Source organism: Pinus tabuliformis, chromosome 6 (assembly GCF_031772625.1).
Source record: "Pinus tabuliformis cultivar Carrire ecotype Pingquan chromosome 6, CPIR1, whole genome shotgun sequence".
Lineage (NCBI taxonomy): Eukaryota > Viridiplantae > Streptophyta > Pinopsida > Pinales > Pinaceae > Pinus > Pinus tabuliformis.
Window position 1 is genome coordinate 1,008,984,103 of NC_142292.1, and position 19,906 is coordinate 1,009,004,008.

The 19,906-nt window shown below is 35.8% G+C and overlaps 1 long non-coding RNA gene across 1 annotated transcript; it reads right to left on the reverse strand.

The window, feature by feature from the left end:
• Positions 1-4,296: 4,296 nt before the first annotated feature.
• On the reverse strand, positions 4,297-5,464 carry LOC149262414 (uncharacterized). Its single transcript, XR_016259096.1, has 2 exons — positions 4,890-5,464; positions 4,297-4,783 (listed from the first exon to the last, which is right to left on the reverse strand). It is a non-coding gene; the product is annotated as an uncharacterized LOC149262414 (long non-coding RNA).
• Positions 5,465-19,906: the final 14,442 nt, after the last annotated feature.

Sequence of the window (19,906 nt, forward strand, 5' to 3'; positions counted from 1 at the left end):
AGAATGGAAGAGAGGCACTATATGAACAGCGACATATGATGCGCAAGGGTTGACGGACCTAACTTCGAGCAACATGACTGCACAGATTATGGCTAGCAACGAGAGGGCATGGTTGAGGTAGGAGAGGCCCAACCCACCGGGCAAACAAGGGCCGAGCATGTCGGAAGCTCGCAGGGGCCATAAGCCTGTCGAGCACCTCATAGCAGAGGCAACAACGACATACCGAGATGAGACGGACGAAGGAATTCAAAAGCTGATTGAAGACTGGGAAGCAGAGATAAAACAGGAAAGTGAACCAGAGGAAGAGATCGACAACTGGAGGACGATGGTCCCTGATCCAGGGAATACCCGTGGTAGAATTATGCAATTCAAACACACCCTTTACTTGTATTTCTTAATGAAAAGTTTGCTTGGCAAAGCGATGGAACAAATCTCTGTGGGGATGGCAGTCACAGTGCAGGGCCTGCCCAGTTATAAAAAAACATGGAAAAAAATCCTCTTTTAGTTGCACAAACAGGACATCAGGATGGATCAAATCGACCGCCACATCCCTTGCATCTTGGAGCTGTATGGAATGCCAGGGGCAACTGCTGAAGATCCTGCTCTTGTAGCCTATGTCTCCGATGAGCAGAAAGAGCAGAAAGACTAGATTCCTCATGCTTAGTTTTTGTTTATGCGGTTAGCTTTTAAGTTTCCTGTTGCATATGCTAGTTATTACAATTATGTAGTATTTGGACATGAGATTAAGACTTATCTAGCTTGGCTAGAAAGACTGAAGCAATTTTGTTTTTGGATGGCGTATAACGCTGACCGGTGGCCAACAGACTTGGTATCCACTTAGGGCAAGTTGAGGCCACTCGGTCAATTTGTGTGGTGTAAATTTGCCTAATATATAATAGAAAATGGATGGACCTGCCAAGCTTTACAAAAAAAAAAGATTTGCATGTCACTAAGGTTACCTAATTTTTTGAACTGTCAATTTGAAATATATATATATATATATATAAGCAAATCCAAATAAAATTGTAAAAAACAAAAATAGTTAGTGACACCCAAGATAACTATCGCACTATGTGACACCCACAATACTAATACTCTAAGATGAGACTTTAAGATAAGCATAGAATGTCCCAATAGCCCTAACACTACAAGATAAGCAGACTCACCCATAGTAGATCTTTGGACTTGTTAGAAAAAAATTGTCTTTCTTCACTCACACCACACAGTCCTTAGTTGTACACACTGAAGCCTAAAGCATAAACACTGAAACTTGAAGCTTAAAGGTTGAGACTCACACAACATGTCCACATCCATGGACCATTGGTATTTGATATAAAACACTGACTAACTTTTATTGTTTATCTGGGTGAAATAGTAGTTTTTCATTTGATTTTGAGAGTTTTATCATTTATGTAGTTCCTTAGTGTTGGCACACTCGTGATAGATCTCAGTTTTTATAAAATGGGTTTATTTATTAGTTTGATTTGAAAACAACTCTATTTTGTGGTTTGATTAACTTGGATATGGAAATCTCAAATGTGTGGTTACCAAAGCTATGATGCATTCTATAAATTCATAATTAAGTATAAAAACAACTAGGTTTGCGCCTTTTAGGTGTTCTTGTGTCTGCAAGAGAGCTTTATTCTTCCTCCTTGTCAAAAGATTATGAATTTCTTCAAAATGCATGCCCTGCATATTATTATTGCTTGAAATGTTAGAATCATCCCAAATTCCTATTTAAAAGTGAGTTCAAACTTGTTTTATTATTTATAAAATCCTCCTTCAATCCAACTCATCACATTGAAAGTTAAGACAACCATTCCTCTTCAAATACATTATAGTTAATGGGTTTGACCAAGCTACTTTAAAACTTTTCAAGAATGGTTTAACATAATTTGTAAAATCTTTGAAATTACATAAATAACGACTATACATAATTGCACCAAATCATTGGTTAGTTTGGCAGTAGGAATGAAGACGGTTGAATATGTTTGATCTTTCTAAAGTAATATAAAGCATATACATCTATCGAATTACTTGGTTGAAACACATTACATATGATTTTTAATGATGGGTAAAAATAAAAATCAAACATCATCTGAAGGACAATTTTAAAAGGAAACCGTCATTAAAAATTTACTTGACGGGTAGGAGTGCCTGTCAAATTTATACCCTGGGCGCATGCCTCCAAGAGTGGCTGGTAGTAGCACATGCATTATCTAAGACTAGCTGGCAGGCAGGTGCATGCATGCGCCCTCTCCCCCCCATGTGCCCTGTCCCTGTATAACTCAAGAGCAATGCGCCTTCCCATGGAGAACTGTGATGCACCGTCACTAGCTTCCACAGGACACAATACAGTGCCACTGAACAGGTGCCCAGATCTGTTAATGTAGAAGACTCTCCGAGGTACTTTCACTAACATCACTGGCCTCTGTTCATTATAGTTTGTTGGTTGCATCCCCATATAAGAATGGAATAACTTTGTGCCAAGTCTGCACAGACCTGCTGTTTTCAAGTATGCTGCGTGAGCTTAACCTGTCCACAGTGCTTTCAAATAATTGTGTGAACTATCTGCCTCGTAACCACTACCATACTCAGTACAGTGGATATTCCTGCAGCTTTCTTCATTCTATAAGCACTCAATACTTAAAACTTAAAAACTTATGAGAGACCAGCCATTTCCCTTCTGGTCTACCTGACTTGTTAAGTCTCGAGGTCTCTGTTTCAGTGGACAGGATTGTTTCATCCAATTTAACAATAATCAATATTTCTGCAAGAAAAATTTACTGGCAAATTGTTCTATCAATTGGTTTCTATTATTTTCATCAGGTTGGCATAAATCCTATACCTGCATGATAGTGATATAATAAATAGGTGTGCGAGCTTAACCTGTGCCACAGTGCTTTCAAATAATTGTGTGAACTATCTGCCTCGTAACCACTACCATACTCAGTACAGTGGATATTCCTGCAGCTTTCTTCATTCTACAAGCACTCAGTACTTAAAACTTAAAAACCTATGAGAGACCGGCCATTTCCCTTCTGGTCTACCTGACTTGTTAAGTCTCGAGGTCTCTGTTTCAGTGGACAGAATTATTTCATCCAATTTAAAATTTAACAATAATCAACATTTCTGCAAGAAAAATTTACTGGCAAATTGTTCTATCAATTGGTTTCTATTATTTTCATCAGGTTGGCATAAATCCAATACCTGCATGATAGTGATATAATAGATAGGTGGGCATCATGACAAAAACAATTACATATAATATGGGAGGAAAAAGTTATCAGTACAAGTCTAAATGCTTCATCATTTTGTAATCAAGCTGGCAAATGTTTCTTATGAATTGGCGAGGTGCATTAAAGCAGCAATATTAAATCAGTTGTGACAAATATAATGACTATCTGGATGCCACATAGCACAGTATATAGGTTCAAAAGCTAAAGGCATAGTGTACTCATGTTTGGGGAATTGGGCCTCAATCACTAAGGTAGGTTGGCTTACGGTGTCCATCTATTAGGGGCTCTATATGGTACCCTGTATTCACCATGTTCTAGAAATGTGGTTTCAAGGAAAGGCCCTGATATTCGGAAAATGGTCCATTCTGAGATGTTTCTTTATGTTTTTGTTTGATATCTGCAACCAAAAAAATTCTGATATTCTGATAGCTCCTTCCTCAAAGAGTCTTCTTGGTAACAGAAATGAACAAGCGTTGTTGACAAGAAACAATTGACATTGAGAAGGCATTGCAAATATCCAACAGCAACGCAAGTCTGGACTCCTGTTGAGGGGATTGCGGTCACAATCCCCAAGAGCACTTAGTTTACTATTCATCCTATGTTGAGCACTATATATGGTGCCCCTTATTTACATTTTACAGAGCAAACTCTGACAGTTTGATAGTGATCCGTGTGGCCTGCTCTTTTTAAATTCAAGTTTGATATCTTCTGGAATCATGAGATTCTGATATACTCGACAGAATACCTATAAATAGAGTAGAATGATGAAATTCATGATACAACCATCAATTTGTTCCGTGCCATGACATTATCTTCTGCCATTCAAGTATCCGGTTGCAGTTTGATCTCTTTTCGATATATAAAATACTAATAAACCGAACGCCCTAATTCAAATGATAGATAATAAGTCGCTCACACTAATGGCATCAGAATATAATTACAAACTTCAAAAGACAAGAAATACATACCGAGACTCGGTCCTTCAGTTTCTGGACCTTCGCAGAAAGATTGGTCATCCTGTGTCTGGAAACCTCAGCCTGAGGCACCATGGTGGATATGGAATACCGTCTATCCAATGGAGGGCTCTTGCTGTATGAAGTGGGCAGCACAGCTTTACCCCAATCATTCTCCACGTCCTCGTCATCACACATCTCAAAAGACTTCCTTTTCTCAAATCCGGGGAGCTGCCAACTCCACCTTCCCGCTGCTGAGTCCCCCATTTGGGTCTGTCTATCGATCTTGAGACTCTTGATATATCTGAATTCTATCCAGCTGGACTTAACCCTTCTTTATGGTTCCAGATCCAAAAGTCCGCTTAGGATTAAATGCGGAAAGTTTCAATACCCATGAGAAAGGAGATGATATCGGGGCGCCCAACAAAAAACACGTCAGCTTGAATGCAGATAATGGCATGGCCTCCTTTTCGCTGATAACCCATATGAATACGGGGATATCCAACAAGAACCATTTGGAATTCAATTCAGAAACCGCCAATTTTTGTCATCCATAAGATCACAAGTGAATGTGGGAGTATCCATGAAGACCTACCTCAAATTACATGCAGAAAACGTCACTCAGAGAGAGCCAAATGAATATATATCCCTGTGAAAGCAAAAAAATGCAGAATATTTAAGCAAGGGCTCTCAATACCTGTTGTCGAATAAGAACTCACATGAACTATGAGAATCCCCAGAAACCGCACGAAGAAGCGATGACACCCTTCCTTCTCTGACCCTTGTGAAGGGTAATCCAGATAGAGACTCGAACACATCACCCTACCCTATACGCAACCAGTGATTTTCATCATTACTTTGTTAACCTTTTTGCATTGGAATAGTAGTTGGGCCTCTGTCTCTACCTTTTGTCGATTTTTTCTATCTATCGATTCTGTTTTTTCATTCATTTTTTCCCTCCTTTTTTCTCACTGCTGCCCGTTACTGGGCCTTCCTTCTGCCCCACCTGCTCCTTTTCCTTCCTTCCATTCTTTAGTGAGGACCCGATGTTTTTGGGTTCCCTCCCTCCGCTAGTCTGCTTCATGTTCCAGCTGAATTAATTAATAAATACATGAGCGCTGAAGCCATCCACTCTCGCTGCCCTTTTCTGGTGACGATCTCTTTTCTATTTTGGCGGGCATTGCGCGCTACTTTAGCTCTAATTGTTTAGTGGAATTTTTTTTGGCATTATATTTTTCATAAGTCTGATTGTCTCTTTTCTATTTTCGCAGATATCAGCATTACCTTTAGTGGAATTTTTTTCCTTCCATTATATTTTTTTGAGGTGTATTTCAATTTAAGGTTTGATGTTTTATACTTTTAATTATTTTCCAATTTTTCTATTGGTAAACTAAATTAATAAAATGGTTACTTCTCATAAAATTATATAATATTTAAATTTAATAACTCTAATTTGATTTTCTTCAAATTAGTATAAGCAAATAAAAAAAGGAGTTAGACAAATTATCTAAAAAAAATTCTAAGTAATGGAAACAAAGAAGTTGGCAACTCATCTAATCCAATTTCTTAATAAATATGGAGTGAACTTTGTGTTATACATTGGATGAACTTATATTAGGTATAACGTAAATTCATTTTAATTAATAAATTTTAAAAGTGGAAAGATTAAAAATAAATAAAATTATAAATTTGTAAGTGTTTTTAAAATATAGATGAATACAAGTTTATAATTTGAGTAAGTTTAATTGTTAAGGATATGTTTATTTATTTTTTAAGTTATAAGTTCAAATTTTAAAGTGATCTAGAATATATATTAATAAAACCTCTTTTATATCAATTTGGTGTTTAACATTATCTTAATCTTAATAAAATCGAGTTTATCTTATTCTTAATAAAATTCAGTTTATCTTATTTAATTGTATTTATTTTAGTTTGTAATAAGAATATTGTTTAATAAATATTTATTATTTATATTTTTAATAAATACAATTTAATTTCTTTTACTTTGTTTAATTTAAATTGTGGTTAAAACTTTAGTTATTTTAAAATTGTGGTTAAAATTTTTTATATATTTTTAGGTTTAGTATAACTTATAAACTAAATAAACTTTAAAAAGATTTCAAGAAAGAATGTGTCTTTCGGTAGAAATCACATAAGAGAAATTTTTGGCCGACACGTTTCGAACAACAAGTGTGGTTCATCATCAGGACCAGATGAAGAGGCAAGTCATGGCAAAGGGTTAAATAAAGAGCAATGTAGAGACATAATTTCAAGTAACCTATACTTGAACAATAATATTTGAATTATGATATTAATTTATTAATATATTAAAAGCAAATATTATTTAGTAACTTAAATGGCTAGTTTTTGAAAAATACATTTAAATGATGATATTATTTTATTAATTTTATAAATATTGATGATGATGATGATGATGATGGTTAACGTCCGCTGAGACCAAATAGGTAACGGCAAAATACATTTAAATAATGATATTATTTTATTAATTTATTAAAAATATTACTAGGTAACGGCAAAATACATTTAAATAATGATATTATTTTATTAATTTATTAAAAATATTAATAGGTAACGGCTATATTAAACGGCTAGTTTTTGAAAAATAATATTTAAAATAATTTATTAAAACCAAATATTACTAGTTTTCGAAAAATAATATTTAAATAATGATATTAGTTTATTAATTTATTAAAAATATTAATATATAACGGGTATATTAAACGGTTAGTTTTTGAAAAATAATATTTAAATTATGATATTAGTTTATTACTTTACTAAAAACAAATATTAATAAGTAACCGCTATATTAAATAGCTAGTTTTTGAAAAAAAAAAAAAATCAAACTTTAAAAGAGGGGAGTCAAAATTTATAAAAACCAGTCAAGACCATAATCGAAACAAGATCATTTGTTAAATAATTGATGGAAATAAAATAAACTAGATTAAAAATAATTAATAGAAAAATAAATAAATAAATATATATATATAGAGAGAGAGAGATATATATATATATATATATATATATATATACATATATACACACACATAATATAAATATATATATATATATATATATATCGAAAGAAAAATAATCAATAAATAAAACATGGAAAACAATAAAATATGGGGCTCAGGCCCATTAAACAAATAACAAAAATACTAAAATGAGTTAAGAATAAATAGGATGATAAAATAAAAAACACGAAGGATCAAGAAATAAACTCTAATGAAGAATAAATCAACAACAAATACTATAAAAATGATGTTAATACCTACATAGATAAACAAACAAAATAAATCCCAAAAAGAAGCCTAAAAATCTAGGAGGACAAGACAGGGACCCAACTTCTACTAATATTCCAACCATCATCTCTATTCAAATTATTGGGTCTTTTTTCAATTTCTAAGGCCTCCCTCAATTTACGATGATGGAAATGACTAACCCTAGCAACGACTTGGGCCTCCTCAATGCAAATGTGATGCTTAGATTTATCTGCATGCTCCGCCAAAGCAAAGGAGCGGGTCCTGCCATGCTTGATGTCAGCAGCATGCTCACGAATCCTTTGATTAATCGAGCGAGCAGTCTCGCCAATGTAGGGAGTCCCACAAGAGCATGGGATAATGTAAACATCCTTCATATTCTTGGGGTCCACTGGGTCTTTTACAGATCTAAGGGAGCTCCGGATGGTATTTAAAGGCCTAAAGGTTGAAGCCAACTTATGCTTCCTCAGGATCCTCGCAATCTTGTCAGTAGTCCCTTGGATAAAAGGAAGATGAACACCAAAATATCGATCCTTGGTATCTTTCTTAGCACTAGGACCTTTTTTAGCTCTGAGGAAAGCCTTAGTACATTGGTGTCTACTATACCCATTATTAAATAAAACACTTATGAGATGTGCTTTCTCTTCATGTGATTTTTTGTTATTTAAAATGCATTTTTGAATGCATAAATGGATTTTAAAATTGTGGTCAAAACAGTGCAAAGTAATCTTGGCATTTTATAGACCTACATCTTTCTCGAAATGGGTTGGACGGAAAATGCATTCAAACATGACAACGGGACAAGAAATCTCAAAACATGTGGAGACAAATGATTTAGGACAAGTGAAAATTGCTTCATCCGCCAAAACTGGGAAGTGGGTTTAGGTCAATACCAAACAATATCAAGGCATTTTAAAACGAAGGCTAGCCCGTCTAAAATGGGAGCAAAGAAGGAAAAAACAGTCTAAAAAGGAAAGTACTCGAGCCCTTCTCAAGAAGCACTCAAACAAGTCCCCTCTACTAGCACGTGGGAACAAGAAGTCCATAGGAAAAGTCATTGATGATTTTGCCTTATAGAGTCCCACATCCACACCTCTCACCTTATTATTTGCTCTTTATGTGAAAGAATTGTTAAATGCAAAACAAAGGTTGGAGGTTTTAGAAGCTAAAGAGTAGGAAAGAGATCATAAAATTCATATAATAACAGCTGAGAACAAGGCTTTAGAAAAAAGCAATAAAGTTCTAAAAGATCAAGTGGCATTGCTATAGGAAGCCCTCTTGATAGGGAAGACATAATGGCAACGCATGAGGCAGATGTGCAAAACATAAAGAAATCTATAGTGAAAAGTATAGAGGTGGTGGATGTGAAATCATCCCAGGATAAAGGGAAAATGATTGCCCAAATAGACAACCATGAAGAGAAAGCAAGAGAAGAAAGGAAAGGAGATTCCACCAAAGTTTCCAAAACTTGGGCTCAAGTTATTAGCAATTCTACTAATAATGAAGGAGAAACAAACATTCAAGTTAACAACATGTAAGATAGAGAAGGCAAGGAAAGACAAAATAGAGTAGTAAACATAATTATTAAAGGGGTGAAAGACTATGGGAAAAATGAATGTACTCTTGACCTTGCAAGAGACTCCTTGAAAAACAAGTTGTTATGGCAAGGACAAATATGCCAAGCATGGAGGGTGGGTAAGCTTAACAGTGAAAGAGTCAGGCCCATAAAAGTCATCATGCCTAGCTTGCGTGATAAATATATCATTCTAAGCAATAAGCATCTCTTGAGGGGTTCTCGCTTTTTCCTAGAAGAAGATTTAACTGTAAAACAACAGGAGGAAATGTTAAAGGTTAGGGCAACAAGAGATGAAGGCAAGAGAGCATGGATTTATAAAGGCAAAGTTGTGATAACGCAATTTGGACCTCCTTCCAAAACAGAGCAGCAAGATGGTAATAAAGAAGAGGCAACAAACTCTTCAATAGGAAATCAGGAAGCAAGGTCAATATGGGAAAGAAGGGACAAAGACTCCAATGTGAGTCTTGCATTTCAAAATAAATAGCAATCAAGTCATACCTAGGTTTCCTTAAGATTAGTTTATTGGAACTACAAAGGTTACCCATGGAGACGAGGACCTGGGTTAGGGCCTATTGTGGAAGATAGAGACATAATTTGCCTCGTAGAAACACATGAGCATGAAGGGTGCAAGACAACTTTGTTTGAAGGATACTGGAAGATGGCAGTGTTGAACAAGGCAGTAGGGAATGGCAAAGGGCATGGGGGTATCATGGTTTTAGTAAGGGAGCAAGAAGGTCGTCTCATTCAGTTAGAAAAAGAAGACTCAAATAAGCAATTCATTTGGTTTAAAATATCAGAAAATGGAAACCACATCAAAATTGCAGCATGCTATTTTGCGCCGCAAGTTTCAAAAATCTACAAAGGTAGAGGGCTTGACCACAAAGATCCATTTGCAACCTTAAAAGCGGATATTGCAACATATTCACAGCTAGGTGAAGTCCATATAGTGGTGATTTCAATGCTAGGACTGCAAGTGAGCAAGCTAGCATTCTTTGCTGTAAAGATGATTGCGACCCTATTTGGCTTACAAGAGAGAGTAATCCTCAATAGGAAAGAATTTTAGAGGATAAGGGCTACAATCTCTTTGGTGAACAATTGCTTACTCTATGTGGGGCCTTTGATTTAGTCATTTGTAATGGCTTGACTAGATGGGTAAAGCTTGGTAAGTTCACTTGCAATACTTATAATGAAGCAAGTGTAGTAGATTATGTAATTTGCTCGCATGGTTTGTGTGAGAAAATGGAGGAAGTTTTGATTGGAGATCAGCTGTGGGACTTAAAATCAAATCACAAGCCAATTTATTTATGTTTCTCTTGGACTGGAAAGAAACAATTAGAGTAAAAAATTTAGCATGTCCAACAAAATCTCCCACAGGGTAGAATTCTTTTGACTCCAGAAAATTGTAATACCTTCAAAATGACGCTAGAGAGGCTCTTCGAGAAGGAGAAAATCACAATTCACAGGCTTCATAGTCATGAATTAACACATTTAATTCAATGCGCACTTGCAAAGCGAAAAAGAGCAAAAATTAAGAAGTCTAAAACAAATTTCTTTATGGTTAATGCTTGGTTTGACGAGAAATGCAAAAAGGCAAGAAAAATGTGGAAAGAGTCAAACAAGGATAACATAAAGCTCAAAGCTTACAAGCAGTTATTAAGAAAAAGGCCAATTTTATTGTTTCAAGGAGGGAAGAACTAATATTCCATGGGAAAAATAATCCCAAAATATTTTGGAAGGAGCTACAACCGAAAAAGATACAAACTGGAAATAGTATTATAGCTTCTAAATGGTTTGATTGTGCAAAACAACTCTATGAGCAGGATCCCAAGGTTGACCCTCCCCCCTTGGTCAATATTGATAATGAACTCTTCACGGTGCAAGAGATAGAGATGGGTATCAAGAAGTTAGGTGTTGGAAAAAGAAAAGACTTAGCTGAAGTCCAAGCAGAATATCTAAAGTGGGGCTCAAAGATCCTTACACCTCACATTACAAAAATTTTCAACAACATCATACAACAGGGGCTCCCCACAAATTGGAGAACTAGTCTAGCAATACCTCTTTTCAAGAGCGGTGATGTCAATAATCCCTCCAATTATAGGACCATCCTGATAAACTCTTTGTTTGCAAAGCTATTTGGAAGCATGTTAGAAAATAAAATTAGCAAGTGGGCATAAGAAAGAGATAAATGTGCTGAAGGGCAAGCAGGTTTTAGACCTAAACATTCCACAATTGATCATTGTATAACTTTAAGGCACATCATTGAAAAAATTTTGGAGAAAAAGGCAGAAGTCTTTTGTTGCTTTGTTGATTTCAGAAAAGCATTTGATTCGGTTCCTAGGGATAAGCCTTAGCACATAATGGAGGAACTTGGGGTTCCTAAACATTTGAGAGCAGTTGTGCATAGGCTGTATGAAGAGGTGAAAGTCAAAATTAGAACTTCAACAGACATTTCTAAAAGTTTTAGAAGCGATATCGGGGTCAAGCAAGGTTGCCCACTATCTCCTACCCTTTTTGGTTTATATATCGACAAGCTTGAGGAGTGGTTAAATTCGCAAGGGGGTGATGGTATCTATTTGGGCAAGTTTGTTATAAGACTTATTTTTTATGCATATGACCTTATTCTGATTGCTAAGTCAACTATTGGTTTGCAAGAGCACTTACTATCCCTTGAGCATTTTTGCAGAAGTGTGGGGATGCAAGTCAATATCAACAAAACGAAAGTAGTGGTTTTCTCTAAGAAAATAAAACATAACTAGCACAAGTTCTACATTGAAGGCAACATTCTCGAAGAAGTTGTGAATTACAAATACCTTGGAATTGACTTCAACAAAAATCTAAGCTGGGATGGTTGTAGGAAGAAAAGAAATTTGGGGGGTTGGAAAGCATTTTATGCTTTTCAAAATAGGTGTAGTGAGGCAAAGTTATGGGATTGGAAAACCACTCAAACTCTTTTTGGGCTTCTAGTGATTCCGGTGATTCTCTATGGTTGTGAACTATGGGCCAGCAATACATCCGACATCCAGTGGAGGCAAATTGAGAAAATTCAGAAGCGTTTGATTACAAACAAATTCAAGATTAAAAGTGCAATTCCTTATGCTATCTTGTTAAGTGAAACAAGGGCTACTCCTATTGAAGCAATTTCTATGGTGCAAGTCATAAAGTATTTAAAAAAAATTGAGCAAATGGAAGATGGTAGATGGCCTAAGGTTGTCCTTAATGATAGATTGTGCAACAGAAAAGAAACTTGGATGTAGTAAAATAACAAATGGTTTAGTAAATGGGGTATTTGCTTGAACGTGTGTCCCATAAACATCAAAGAGATAAAAACTTTTGTTATGGATAAGTTCCACAAGCGTACTTGGGATAATGAGCTAGGAAGAAATAAAAGTATTATATTGAAGTGTTTAATCCCACTCATAGTCATCAACCAAAATAATACATAGAGGCCAATATCTCTTGGAAAGCCAAAATTCTTATTGCTTAGTTAAGGACTCATTCTCATAAACTCTGTTGTGAAACAGGGCACTAGAAAAGGCCAAAAGAAGTGTGGGAGGAAAGAGTATGCATTTTTTTGTTCTTCCGGGAAAGTGGAAACATAGAAACATTATATATTATAATGTGAGCCCTTCAAAGACAAGAGGGAAAGTTATGCAGATATGTTGGCAGCTAGTTGTTGGGATAATCTATTTAGCGAGGGGTTTGTCGAGAAGTTGGGAGCATTTATTTTGAAGCTTCACAGATAAAGGGTCGAATACATCAAGCAGATGAAGAAGCAATCTGTTCCACAGGCTATCTTTAGCCTCGTGGACGTTGAAATAATTGATTTCTTCTTTATTTCTTTCTTTTTAGGCTTCGTCAAACTTATAGACTAAATAGATTTTAAAACAATTTCAAGAAAGAATGTGATTTTTTGTTATTTAAAATGCATTTTTGAATGCATAAATGGATTCAGTCTCATGAAAAACCCCATGGGGCACTCAAAATCTATAGATTAAACAATTTAAACTCAAGCTTTTAAAAATCTATGTCGGATGTTGGTTACAATTAACCAGGAAAAACGTGTGAAAAGGGCCATTTCATCTATAAGTTAGACTGCGCCTATATTTTTATATGTATTTTAATTTCTGTCTTATTTTAGACTATGGTCAAGATCTCTTTTTAACTTTATTTTTAATAAATACATTTTAATTTCATAAATTTAAATTGCGTTCAACTTTTTTTTAATAAATAGTTCAATTCCCTAGATATATGTTTAACACTAATTTTTCATAATAAAATTTATTTTCCTAGATAGATGTTTAACGCTCATTTTTTTATCCCTTTAATGTTCATATCAAACCTCAGTTGTTACCTCTTTCTTTATAAATGCCTTAGCATTATTTTCCTATCTATCATGCATTACTTGAGTCCTTGACAATGGGTGGTGAGACCACTCGAAACATAGGACATGAGTAAACTAGCATAAAGTGTGTATCCATAAACTTATATCAACACTCACAAATAGATTATTAGTGTTTTATTCTATTATTTTTTATTATTATACATGTGGCAGACAATGTATAACACATTATGTTTTGCATTGACTCCTTAATAATCTATCTTTGACTAAAAAAATTTGAAACCAATCCATGGTGTAACTTTATAAATAATTTTTTATTATTATTTAATAACAATTAAATTTATTTTTCTAAAATCTCATTGATTCCATTATATAACATCTTATTTTGTAATTGATTGCAAGGGCCTGGCGTACTTCCTCGAGGCAATTAAAGCCAGTGGTACTTACTGCACGTGTTGAAAGAAAAAAAGAAATTATTTTAACGTCCACGAGGCTAAAGATAGCCTATGGGATAGATTGCTTCTTCATCTGCTTGATGTATTTGGCCCTTTTTCTTTGAAGCTTCAAAATAAATGCTCCCAACTTCTCGACAAACCCCTTGCTAAATAGATTATCCCAAGAGCTAGCTGCCAACATATCTGCATAATTTTCCGTGTTGTCTTTGAAGGCCTCACGTTCTAAAATTAAATGTTTTTTTGTTTCCACTTTTCCGGAAGAACAAAAAATGCATACTCTTTCCTCCCACACTTCTTTTGGCCTTTTCCAGCGCCCTGTTTCACAATAGAGTTGATGAGAATTAGTCCTTAACTGAGCAATAAGAATTTTGGCTCTCCAAGAGATATTGACCTCTATGTATGCTTTGGTTGATGAATATGAGTGGGATTAAACACTTCAATATAATACTTTTTCTTTATTCCTAGCTCCTTATCCCAAGTACGTTTGTGGAACTTTTCCATAACAAAAGCTTTTATCTCTTTGTTGTTTATGGGATACGCGTTCAAGCAAATACCCCATTTACTAAACCATTTGTTATTTTGTTGCATCCAAGTATTTTTTCTCTTGCACAATCTGTCATTAAAGACAACCCTAGGCCATCTACCCTCTTCCATTTGCTCAATTTTTTTTAAATACCTTATGACTCGCACCATAACAATTTCTTAAATAGGAGCAATCCATGTTTCACTTAACAAGATAGCATAAGGAACTGCACTTTTAATCTTTAATTTGTTTGTAATCAAACGCTTCTAAATTTTCTCAATTTGTCTCCACTACATGTCAGATGTACTGCTAACCCATAAATTCTCAAAATTTTGAGACCAAAGTAAAATTGAATTCTGATTTTCTGAATTCAATAACCTCATATTATATTTTGTCTGAGTTGGCCTCTTATACTACCTCGCAAGTTTCCATTTATTGATGGATCTCACCGTGATGAAATCTAATGATTCTGTTCGTGAAAAGTTGTGATTAGCTCAAATACATATAAACTTGTGCTTGATATTTGTAGAGAGGCATTAATGTTTAGAAAGTTCATATTTTTAGAAAGTCATTATCTTATTCATATTGATCTCGAAGTGACGTTTTGCTCAAATATGTATGTGTAGAGTATTGTTTTATATATGAAAAGATTGGTTATCTTGTTTTTCAAAAATAATCTCATATATCATTTTAAGGCCAAGAAACATCTCTCAAGGAATTTCTTTGAGGTCTTTCATCACCGCTCTGACATGAATGCTACATCATTCAGCTTACGACATTCCTTTCAATTAATTTAGGTGCTACTTTTATATGTATATTCAAATAAACAATAAACATGAATGTCAAATCATAATGCTTCGATGGTAGGGAATGGTATTTATTTTAAAATATATAAATTTGTTTAAACTTAGTAATGCAAAAATGGTTCACGCTTTGGGCGTGGCTCACTGCTCTTCCATCTCAAGGTCAATTTTAAAAAGTTGTTTAAGAAAGTAAATCAATGGTGTTATTATTATTTTATTTTAACTCATGTTATTAAAGAAATAGATAAATCTAAATAATTTGGTGAACCACTTTTTATTATTCATTTACTTTGTTTTATGCAAGATATTTGTTCAAAAATCTATCATCTACCTATCAAATTGCAATGTTGCTATATTTAAACTAAGCAGCTGGTACTAGCTACTATGTAGCACTTTTTATAATCAGATTATTTTTATTATTTTTTATTATTGTTATATTTTTCATTTCACTTTTCTTGGTTGAAACTTTTGTTAAGTTTTATTTAGGATAATTATAAACCTATATTGTAACCGCCTCCTCTCACATTTACCCACTTTCATTGTTTTTTCCGAGGTAAACATGAGTTGAGGGCCACTATGATAAGACTCAACCTCCTATATGACCTTAAGGAAATGGAGTCGACAACATAAGTGTAACAGCCATGGTGAAAAGTTCATGTAATAAAAGTTAATAAAGTCAAAATAAGGCCACGGGTAAGGGACACGTATTCCAAGCTGAATGTTGGGCAAATATATCCTAGTGGGCATCAATGGATGTGTGTTTTGGTTAAGGAAAATTGGCAAATGCTAAGGCTAAGGCTAAGGCATTAAAAGGCAAAAAGACATTTTGGCACATTTATTTATGAAAATAAAGGAAATTAGGAGAAAAGTAAGGTGAAAGGTCACAAGTTGCATGTGAGGAGGAAATTGAAGGAAAATAATGCCAAACAAAGAAATTAGAGGCCTCATTCATAAAAAAGCTTATGAGAACCAATTCATGGCTTTTGTCAGTTCAACATTTTGTTAGTTCAAGTTTGGAGCTCTCTCATTATCTCTCTCTCTCTCTCTCTCTCACTCTCTTGGTCACTTAGAGTTTTCTTGGAGCACTCTAGTTTGGAGCAAGGAAAGGAAAAGCAAGCAAATGAAAGGAAGGCAAGCAAGGAACAAGGAAAGGAAAGCAAGAATACTTGTAGGCAACCTTTTGCATGCATGATTTCCTAGTTGATTTGGACATGCATGGCTTTACATGTTGGTGTATGCTTATTTTGTTGTCGGTGGCATGGTCTTGTCGGGTTATGACAGTGAATTTCAGCCTAGCCTAGCCTTTTTTCCGGATGCCATGGTATGTTGGGATGTTTATTTCAGTTTTAGAACTTTGGAATTGTCGGATGGATTTCAGAATCTGGGGCAGAGGTGGTCTCAAGGTTCATTCCCAAAGGCTTGGGAATCCCTTGACCGGTTTTGGCGGGATACACGGTAAAGCCTGAGGTAGCAGTCTCGGTTTAGCACCTATTGATCCGGGTTTGGATTGCGGTAAATCCTAAGAGACAAGGAGACAGAAAATTCCTCAAGGATAGTGATGGATTCCGGATGGAATTCCAAGTTTTGTTCGGTTGTGATCGGAGCACCGATTTTGGTGTGATCACAATTTGATGAGGGTGGAGGTGGTTTAACCTCTAGATTCCCTTAGTTGTTCTTAGATTGGTTGTTCTATGAGATCCCACATTCATGCTTGGAATATGGCACAAGGGTGACTGGCTGAAAGAGAGATTTGGTTCAACCATGTCTATGGTTGGGTGGTACGTGGAAGTCCCGAACCTGGTCGGATTTGCCTATGATTAATAAAAGCTAAGTTCTCTTACTTTTGCACTGATTTATATGTGGATTTAATGGTTGTCATATCTCTGATATTTATATGGTTTTATGTTGGTTATAAGCATGGTTGAATGACTGGTTCATGTCATGGTTATTTCATGTATTTACTTATAATTGTTAAATGGATGGATGTAAGACCTAATTGATGATGTAGTATCTCAATGGAGAAGGAGGTGATCCTTCTGGTTATGTTTCATAAGTTGTTTCAGTCGTTTATGCTCTGTCTTGTATCTTAGACCTTTAGATTCCATTGATGCCAAGTGTTTGAAAAAATGCGAGTCTCGGTTGGGGATGCTCAGGCCTAATCCCGAGGGTGATTTTTGATTGATTAGCATTGTTATCATGTTTTTAATGAATTTTGGAAGTTACAACAAGTTCTGGGCAGAGGCCAGGATTCTGGGCTAGAAAAGTGGCTTAAATCCCGGGGTCGCTAGCACAAAACTAGCAATTTTGGTCCACAGTCACTGGCAAGCAGGCTTGTGAGAGTGACTTTGGGTTTCTGGTCACTCCCTTGCCCATAGCATGAGAGCGACTATGGCCTAAGAGCTACAGAATAGCAATGGGACCCAGGGACAGGCTGTCTGAGTGGCTGACTTGTCTCCTGAGGGTTCTGTTGATGATGTTGGATGACTGTATGTGATGTTTTGTCGATTCCACTTCCTTAAGGTGACATAGGAGGTCGAATCTGATTGTAGTAGCATCTCTCCTCATGTTTACCCCGGTTGGCATGGTTACTTTGGGTAGACCTAGGAAGGGGTGTTACAGATTGGTATCAGAGCATGGTTGCACTCTCTTTGGGTCATATCTAGTGCTACAGATATGAGTGAATGTGTTGGTCATGCATGCATGTTAGTTGTGTGTGTGGCTCTTACACTTGCGTTCCATGTGCTTGTTATACTACATCATATTGATCATGGTAGTAGTAAGGTTATCATGAGGAACTTGATGTTAGTTTTATGGAATGCATCGTCATGAGTATATGACTGGTTATACAATTATATGCAGCTTGATTACATCCTTGTACATTGGGTTGCATTCTTGGTTATTTGATTACATGCATCAGTCTTGTAGGTTGATTACAAGAATTGATCGCTTATGCTCGACTACATGCGGTTATGCATATGTGTAGTTGATTAAGCATTGTTTATGCTGGTGAATAGTTGCATGAGGCAATGTGTATATTGGAGTAATGGTTGTTGTCATGCATGAGGTCATAGCATGCATTGCTGATATGGCCTTGCATTGATGACTAGACCTTAGTTAGTACAATGGTTATGCATTGATGCACTTATTGATATATGTTTATATGTTATTATGGTTATGTTGTACATGCATCACAATAATTTGATGATCTTGTAAATAAGGTATCCTCCCTGAGTTATGCTAATGTATGTTGATTTATGGTGATTTGGTTTAGCTGACATAGTATGCCTTGCAGGAAAGAGATCATATGGCTAGCAAGGTGGTAGACTACATAGAATCTCCCTATGCATCAGATGGGAAGCATGTTGTGGGGCACTCTTCTGACTTGGCAAACACATTAAGAAGTCTGAAGGAAGAAATAAGGAGTTTCCAAGCAGACAATGAAAAATCACATAGGCACAAGAGAAACAAGCAAAGGTGAACGCAATATTACTTCAGAGTTTTTCAGATTTGTAGCGACAGGGACCTCTTCGGATCAACCATGGACATGAGGACAGAACTAATGGGGCATATGGCAACAGGTCTGATAATAGACATAGTTCAGATAGATCTGACACTATCAGAGATGGTGGGATTTTGGACACTTCGGATAGGAGGGGTGACAGACACAAGTATTACTCTAATTATGGTTTTGTTAGACATCATGATCGTCATCATTATCATCCGCACAGGAGGAATGATAGGGGATACTTTCCAGATGAGTTCAAGAAGGCAAAGCCACCTACCTTTGATGGAGAGATGAAGAAATCACAAGATGCAGAGGCTTGGTTGCTTGGCATGAGGAAATTCTTTGGATATTTGGTGGGAATACGTGAAGAATCTCAAGGACATACAAGAGAATGATTTGACTTGGCATGCGTTTGAAAGGATCTTCAAGAAGAAGTACTTATCTGACAGGTGTTATGATGATAGAGCTAAGGAGTTTTATGAGTTGTAGATGGGTTCTATGACAGATGAGGAGTATACTAGCATATTTTTGGAGTTGTTGAGATATGTGCCTTACCTCAGAGAGGAGAAGGCCAAGGTTCAAAGATTCATTATTGATTGCCAGTTTCATATAGAGATCGAATTGAGTTCGATGAGCCTAGATCATTGGAGGAGGCCATTCGAAAGTTGAAGCATTGTTATGAGCAGTTGAAGCGCAAAGTTGAGTTGAAGCATGACTTGAAAAGAAATGACAAAGCTAAAGGAAAATGGTCACCAAAGTGCGGAAGACCTCAAGATGCAAGTGAGAAAGATAACGCAGTTCCTTACAAGAGATTTAATACATCTGAGAAGGGACATGGAGAGTAGCAGGCTAGAGGCGATGGTAGGGAACCATTGTAGTATTGGATATGTGGTAAGGATCATCGTAAGAGGGATTTTCCACAGTATCAGAGTGGTTGTAAACCCCAGATCTACAATGCTCATGAGGCGCATAGAGTTGGTGATGTTGGTCATTGCATTCCTCATATTTATGCAGCTATGGACAACAAGCGGGCAGATCATCGGGCATCAATCATTGAGATGGACAGTAAGCTTTGTGATCAAATTGTTTCTATTTTGATTGGTCCTCGATCTAACTATAGTTATATTAATCTTGACCTGGTGGATAAGTGCGGTTTCAGAAAAGAAGTGCATGTAGAATCTTGGTTGGTACAGTTGGCTACGGGTACAAAGAAGTGAGTTCACCATTGGGTA